An 8047-nucleotide genomic window follows, 5' to 3' on the forward strand; every position below is an offset into this window, starting at 1 on the left:
AAATCAACACAACTTTATAACACAATCGCGATTGCACAACACCTGGCGCCCCTGAGGTGGGTTTTTACAAAACGGCGCTCTACAAATTATCCAATTATTATTATTGTCATTATTATTAATTGTTTTCCCACTGAGTCGAACCACTTTCACTTCACACAAACACCGGATCAATAATCTTTCACTTTAATTCAATATTCCGCAATATCCTCTAATTTCAAACAACACTTCTGATTTGTATCCCTTTCTCGGGGCTGTCAATCCACCCAAGTTCAAAACTCGACTGTCCGTCCCTGCGCCCTGTCCCGTGTGAATGTGTTTACTCCAGCCCTGTCTGTCAATAAAATCTCCCGTCGTTGTCTAAACAAAATTTTTTTTGAGCACGTTCGTTTCGTTTATTTTATGTGAGTGTCCAAAACATCACAATCCTAAGGATAAACACCAGAACGCCAGGTACACGTCAGCTAGTAAAATTATGATTTGAATTAACTACTTTTCTTTCACGGAATATTTAAGAAATTCTTAAATTGGGTACCTGCATGATATCTGCAATGTCTTGCTTCGCCGACTCCCAGAAACCCAAATTTACGTCTACATTTTGAAATTCATAAATGAGTACAATTGAAAACACTTCGTATCAGTTAGATAACAACGAAAAACAACTCGACGAGGACTCTCTCGCTGCAGCAGTTGGTCCAGTTTCTTCACCACCTAGGATTCTTGCTGTAGAATCTCCGTTTTCTAGCTTCGTCGAACGTCACAGCGGTGCTGCCAAGGTCTGGTATCTATGTGAGGATATTTTTTCAGCGCTTTATTAGCAGCAGACACATACCTGGATGGATGACGAACCTCGTGCTGGCAATGTGGGTGGACGCGGTGGACTCTCTCGCTGCAGCAGCTGGTCCAGTTTCCTCACCACCTAGGATTCTTGCTGCAGAGTCTCCATCTTCTATCTTCGTGTCACCTGTTCATGTACTTCATTTTACTTAACTTTTGTAATATTTATATTTTTTGTAATACCTGCATCAACTTTAAAGCGCCCCTGAGGTGATGTCTCACAAAATCGGCGCTATACAAATTAACCAAGAAATAAATAATAAACTCTTTCACTAATCGAAACTGGAAAATAATGCAATGTACTAGTCACTATCTGTACACCGCCATGCGTTGCAGTGGTTCAGTCTGTCTGTGCAGATAGAGAAACCATAGCGGGTGTTGCTTTTACGTCCAACAGATGGCGCTGTTTTACAAACAAGCATGTTTTTTTACAAAACATGTTTTTACGGGTCACAGGTGACATCTACATGATACAGGTATATAAAAATACACGCGTATTCGCATGCAACGTTGTGTCAAAATTTCAAAGTAATCGCTGAAGAATTTTCGGAGATTTAAGATTTTTAACAAACGAATGGTTACATTTTTTACAATATCTTGGCCAAAGCCATTTCAAGCAACGTTTCAATTCTGAATGGTGTCTTACACCAGGGCATTACTGAGAGTATCTTCCACTCTGGAACGTGCCGCAAGTACACTTAATATTATTTTAAATAAATAATTTGTGAAATAACACAAATTAATGAAATAAAATTTACTTACTCCACATCTTTCTTAATTTAAATTTTAACCGTGTCCCACTTTTCTGTATATTTACCTAAATATTTACATACGTAGGTCAAAAATGTACATTATTACGTAAGTATTCAAAAATTTTTGTTGTTCACCTATTTGTGTAGTGGATTTATTTGCACAATTTGCTTATTTTGCAAACTTTAAACAATAAATTTATAAAAATTGTGAAATGAATTTAAAACTCCTGCACCAATCATAAATACTAATAACGTTTGAAAACGATGACTTGACATATTGGTTATTATTTTTTGTCGACTTAGGTCGAAATCAATGAACGCGATGACCATGTTTATGTTTTAAGCCCAGTAAGCAATATTTTCAATTCGGCATATCAATTCAGGTAAATAACTTTATTAGTCTTGAAATATCATTTTAAGAGGTGGTCTTGTTTCGTTGACTTCTCCAATAATAGTAAAGAAAATCTTCTGCAGTAAGGTCCCAAAACTTCAAACCTCTCAATCAATTCTAGCCGAAACACAAAAGGTATGTATTTATTGATTATATTTTTATGATAGGTTTTAAGAATTGAGTTTTTCTTCGATTTGTGGGTAAATATTTCTTCTAATGTTTGTATTCTTTCATTACATGTACGGCGGCCAACAAAAGATGTGCGTAATTTCTGAGGAAGAGCTGACGTCCTGGTTTAAGGCACAACTGTCGATGTTTGAAGAAAATGAAAGCGATGAAGAAGACGAAGAACTCATTCCTCCTCGGGAAGAAGTGGAATTAGAGGAGGAAGAGGAATTAGAAACTGAAGAGGTAAGAGACCCAGGAGATGAAAGAGAAGAAAAGAAAGACGGAGAAACAGAGGAAGGAAGAGAAACAGTGGAAGATGAAAAAGGAGAAAAACTTCTTCCTCTCTGGGAAGAAATGGAATTGGTCGAAGAAGAGGATTTAGAAGAAGAAGAGGAAGCAGACGAAGCAGAGGAAGCAAATGTCAGCGAAGAAGAAGAAAAGGGAAAGTCAGAAGGAGAAGGGGAGGAATTTGAAGGAGATTATTTCCTTCCTCTCCAAGTGGAATTAGAGGAAGAAGAAGAATTAGAAACTGAAGTGGAAGAAGACCCAGGAGATGAAGGAGAAGAAGAAAAAGACGGAGAAGGAGAGGATTTCCTTCCTCTCCAAGTGAAATCAGAGGAAGACGAGAAGTTAGAAACTGAAGTGGAAGATGACCCAGAAGATGAAGGAGAAGAAGAAAAAGACGGAGAAGGACAGGAGATAGATGAAACAGTGGAAGATGAAAAAGGAGAGAAACACCATTCTCTCTGGGAAGAAATGGACTTGGACGAAGAAGAAGAATTAGAAGAAGAAGAGGAAGAAAATGGAAGTGAAGAAGAAGAAAAGGAAGGCGGAGAAGAGAAAGGGGAGGAAGTTGAAGAATTTGAAGGAGAGGAATTTCTTCCTCTCCGGGAGGAAGTGGAATCAGAGGAAGAACAGCAATTAAAGGAAGAAACCGAGTTAGTGGAAGAAGGAAAGGAAGCAGAGGAAAGACAGGCAGGATGTGAAAGTGAAGAAGAAAATACCAGAGAAAGAGAGGAAGAAGAAGACAAAGATGATAGGGAGGGAAGAGGGGAAGGAACAAAATGGAATCAAGGAGATGACGTCCAGTCTGCGCAAGAACTGTGGGCCTCTACAGAAGAAGAACAAGTCTTGTACGATGAGGGCGAGCTTACCATCGGTGCAGAAGTAGAGATTGGCACTCGTCGCGAAACAGACATAAAGGAAATGGCTCAGCTTCTAGGAAACTTACTGGACGAAATGAAACAGAATTGGGATTCAAATAACGCGAGAAACGCGCTCAAACGGAAGCTACAAGTACTTCTTTTACAGAAAGCGAAGAGAATTAGGTGTGATCATTGATCCATGGTCATGTACCCAGAGTACATTTTGTTATCGTTCCAGTAAAACAATCGAATTACTGATTATAAAATAACCAAAGTGAACTTAATTAACAACGTGAAAAATACTGAAAAAAACTGTGCTAATCACTATTGTTTTACGTAATTTCAAGTATATTTATTACCTACTTACTCGTTAACTAAGTACTTTGGTTCATCACACCATCAGCTATTTTGTGTACACCATTCTACCTCAAATAATAAATAATCATCCTACAATCAAGTCTTTTCATGATGAAGTGATTTCCAGAGACTAACATAGAAAATATCTATGATGTCGTCTCAAATATCAGTTTGACAGTCGTCGAACGAGGGCAGGAAAAACACTAAACCAATCCATTCCTGAATTTTAGGTTGTAATATACTTTCTAAAAAACTTGAACATCTAACAGAGGTAACTTAAAATAATTCACCATTTTGAAACAGCCGAGGTTTTAACCATTTGTTTTAGGTTTTAAAATATTTTTACCTACAAGTCCCAGTGAAAAATTTGAGGTATCTAAAATGTGCCACATACGTGCGGGGGTAAAGTGGGCTAACTTCCAGGGGTGGGTCTACATGATTTTAGAAGTAAAAAAGAAAAATAATCGTAGTTTTTAGGTTAAAAATTGAATTGTTTATGAAAATAAATATTCTTCTATGGAATAATAAACATTTAATTAGAATTTTGAAAAAAGTTATTTTTCTTTTTTGTTTCTACCATCATATAGAATCACCTGCCGAAGTTAGCGCGCTTTACCCCCGGACACCCTGTATTTCTTATTTTTGGAGTTGTAAAAAGAAATACCATTTTACTAACCAGATAAAATTATCTTCGAAATGTAAAAAAAACTTACCGGGACATTTTGACTCGAAACGTCCTTAATTTTGAAAGAATTTGATATTTAGAGAACACATTCCTTTCATAGTAGGGAATTAGGAAGAAAATTGCAATTTATTATGCCGTTTATACAAAAATATATATAAATAATTTATTAACTTTCAAATGTCAATGAAAAAATCCCGCCAATTTGTGACAGTGACAGACCATGCTATATTTGCGTGGCTTGGCCTATTTCAGCATATCGCTCGCCATTGGTAGTGTATGGCGAGCGATACGTTGAAATAAGCCAAGCAAAGATTCGTATAGTGTAATGTGTCACCTATCTCACGCGCGCGCATTTCGGACGTGGCAAACACGTATTATATGTTGGGGTGACACACTACGCTATAAGATTACTAAAGAGAGGGGGTTAGATCAATTAGGGAACTGCCGCCGAATATCATTTCTTTGTATGGTATCCAATGGGATCTGTCACTTTTACAGATGACATCGATCAATTATTCAGATGAATCGGAAAATTATTCAGACCCCTTCTACTGCCGTAGGTAGGAGTGGAGTCGCATAATTTTCAAATATAGCCTGGCTAGCAGATCACAGCGCATATCTTCGCCACTCCCACGCTTATAACACATCATCTTTTTAAGTGTGACAGGTCTGTATGGGATTGTATGAGGAGCAATATGGAGTTATATAAAACGCTTTGAACTTATAGTTTCGTGCTAATTTTATTTAATATACGTACTCGTACACCATAAAATAGGGTGACTTTGTCAATTTTCAACTTTGAAACTAAATTTATTTTTTATAAAAAGACTTTTGTAAAGTTTTATGTCATATTTATTGCACAAAACTCTATATATTATGTATGTTTGAGGGGTCAACAAAAAGACATGGTGACCAACGTCTCACTTCGGGTGGACGACATTCACAAAACCAGGTTTTATAAGTATATATATATCAAAATTGTAAAAAATGTAAGTTTTAATATTTAATTTGTTTTACATATCCATGTAAACGAAACCAAACTATTATAATTTTTGAGGAACTTATAAAAGTACTAGCTGACTTGTACCCGGTGGTGCTGGGGGTTATCCTTAAGAGATAGACATATACCATTAAGGACTTTTCTGTAGGCCTTTTAAAGATGTACAATTCCGTAGTACATTATTTTGATGTATCTTTTTTTTATTTTTTTTTTATATTTTTTTTATAGTGAATACCTCACAAGAGTCCCAACTGCTCCCGTCTGGAGCCAGTGAGACTATGGCATCCCCGATTGGGGGATGTTGTGAGGCTGAAGGTAAGTGGGGAAGGGAAAGAGGAAGGTGGGGAAGTACCTGGCTATTCAGATCTAGTCACTAAACACGGCTAAAGCCATTTGGAGCAACGTTTCAATTCTGAATGGTGGTCTTACACCAGGGCGATACTGGTAGTATCTTCCACTCTGGAACGTGCCGCAAATATACTATATATTATTTTAATTAATTAATTGTGAAATAACACAAATTAATCAAATAAAATTTATTTGCGCTTGCCGGGTTCGAACCCGCGACCTTCGGAATGGCAGTCCAATGCTTTACCACTGGACTATGCCGGCCGTCAAATCGTATCTAATAAGGTTTAGCCAACGTTAGCAGTGTAGTGCTCGAAAACATATTTTTACCTCTTGATTTTAAATGATTGACTTTTCTCTACTTTCTATAATTACAATATGCATGTATTATATGTGTAAACCTTTCGGAAGAAATTCTCCAAATGATTGTAAAAACCCTACCAAAATTTGTTGCGTAGGATAGAGACTTTATTTTAGTTTAACAGAAACTATGCAGATATCAGCAATGATCAAAGTCACCCCTCGATTCAATAGTAGCCCCATATTACGTTACTTAGAAATACCCGTAACATAGGAGTAATAATCTCTTCGCATTTTTTTGGTTTGATATTATTTATTTTTAATTTCTTATGTGAAACGAGCTGTTTATAATATACTAGCTGACTATAATATACTAGCTGACTGTAATATACTAGCTGACTATAATATACTAGCTGACTATAATATACTTGTTGACTATGATATACAAGCTGACTATAATATACTAGCTGACTATATTATACTAGCTGACTAGCTGAAAACGCGGCTTGTAAAACGCAACGTGTAAAATGCCCATTAGATTTACTCATGCCGGTTGGTACTGCGCAATTTATAAACTCTAGTAATTGTTACAATTCTCTAAGAAATATACAAAATATGAGTCATCTTCAAATCACATCTGTTTGATTTGGTTATTGTCACAATGTCTGCATTGATAAATTAATTGATAGATGAGTTCGAAAATACTAGATTGACCCTACGCTAATAAATAACAATTAGCAATGAAATCTAATTGAGCCCACTTTTTTGGATTTTGTCTCAATTTATCTGAATTTCCAGGTCCTTTCCTCCATTCAATTTGGCAGGTAAAGGTGCCGTCGCCCCGGAAACCATTAATAAGATAATCAACACCTCTGCTGGGTATGATTTGAGATTTTTACGGCCAAAAGTATAATAGTGATTTGTTTTTGGGGTATTATGCCGTGTTACGCTACCTCCTTCTTTAGCCAACGTTTCGGACAGCATTGACGGACACTGCAATAAAGAAGGAGGTAGCGCAACACGGCATAATACCCCAAAAACAAATCACTATAACAAATTTGCTATGTCACCTCAACTGGTTTATTACGTTTGGCGACCCAAGTGGTTAATGTGGTGAGGTTTGTCCAGGTATTGTGCTGGTCCAGAGACCGGTTAAGGGAGATCATTTGACCTCTCCAACAGAACTCCCTCGACCCAACGCCCTGCACCGCAATGCGAGAAATGGATTCATTCGTCCGTCACTCACGAACGAAATAACCCTGAAATTCCTACCCACCCCCTCATATCAGTCGGTGGCCGAGTTGACATCGCGCTTGGGTCCCACTCAGGCATAGTGTGTTCAATTCCTCGGCCGGCTAAGTCCTCCATCACAACACAAGCAACATTTTCAGCTTTCTGTGGTGGTAGTTGGAGATTTTCAAATATTGTCAGGTTATTCGTAACCCGGGAATGTTTGTCTTTCTTTAAAAAAAAAAAACTATTAAAATATCTTCTTCATTCACAGAACTCTCACTTTCCCAAAATACAGCATTCTCAAAGATATCGTAGGGCTTCATAAGTTGATTTAATGTAAAAAACGATAACTTAGGGTTTCATAAGTTGACTTAATGTAAAACTAGATATCTTAGGGCTTCATAAGTTGAGTTAATGTAAAAAAATATATATCTTAGGGCTTTATAAGTTGAGTTAGTTTAAAAAAGACATCTTTGGGCTTCATAAGCTGAGTTAATGTAAAAAAACGAGTTAATTGAACCAAACTGCCGACGAACCTAGTGAGTCTATGATATTATCTTCAATTGAGGTATGTTATGAGGCTGAAGGAAGTGGGGACGGGGAAGAGAAGATGATGGTTGCGACATACCTATTCAGATATTAACTAACTAACCATCACGCCTTCTCTGAAGGGGTAGGCAGAGAGGACGGACCGCCACACAAATCGGTCTTGGCACACACTCCTTGCCTCATTCACATTCATGCATCGTCTCATACATACTCTTCTATTTTTCTGACTCTTATATGATTCACTTGATCGTGCCATGCTTTCTCAGGCGTTACTCATTACGCTTA

The sequence above is a fragment of the Hesperophylax consimilis genome, chromosome 28 (assembly GCF_061612785.1).
Source record: "Hesperophylax consimilis isolate HC1 chromosome 28, BYU_Hcon_1.0, whole genome shotgun sequence".
In the NCBI taxonomy this organism is placed as follows: domain Eukaryota; kingdom Metazoa; phylum Arthropoda; class Insecta; order Trichoptera; family Limnephilidae; genus Hesperophylax; species Hesperophylax consimilis.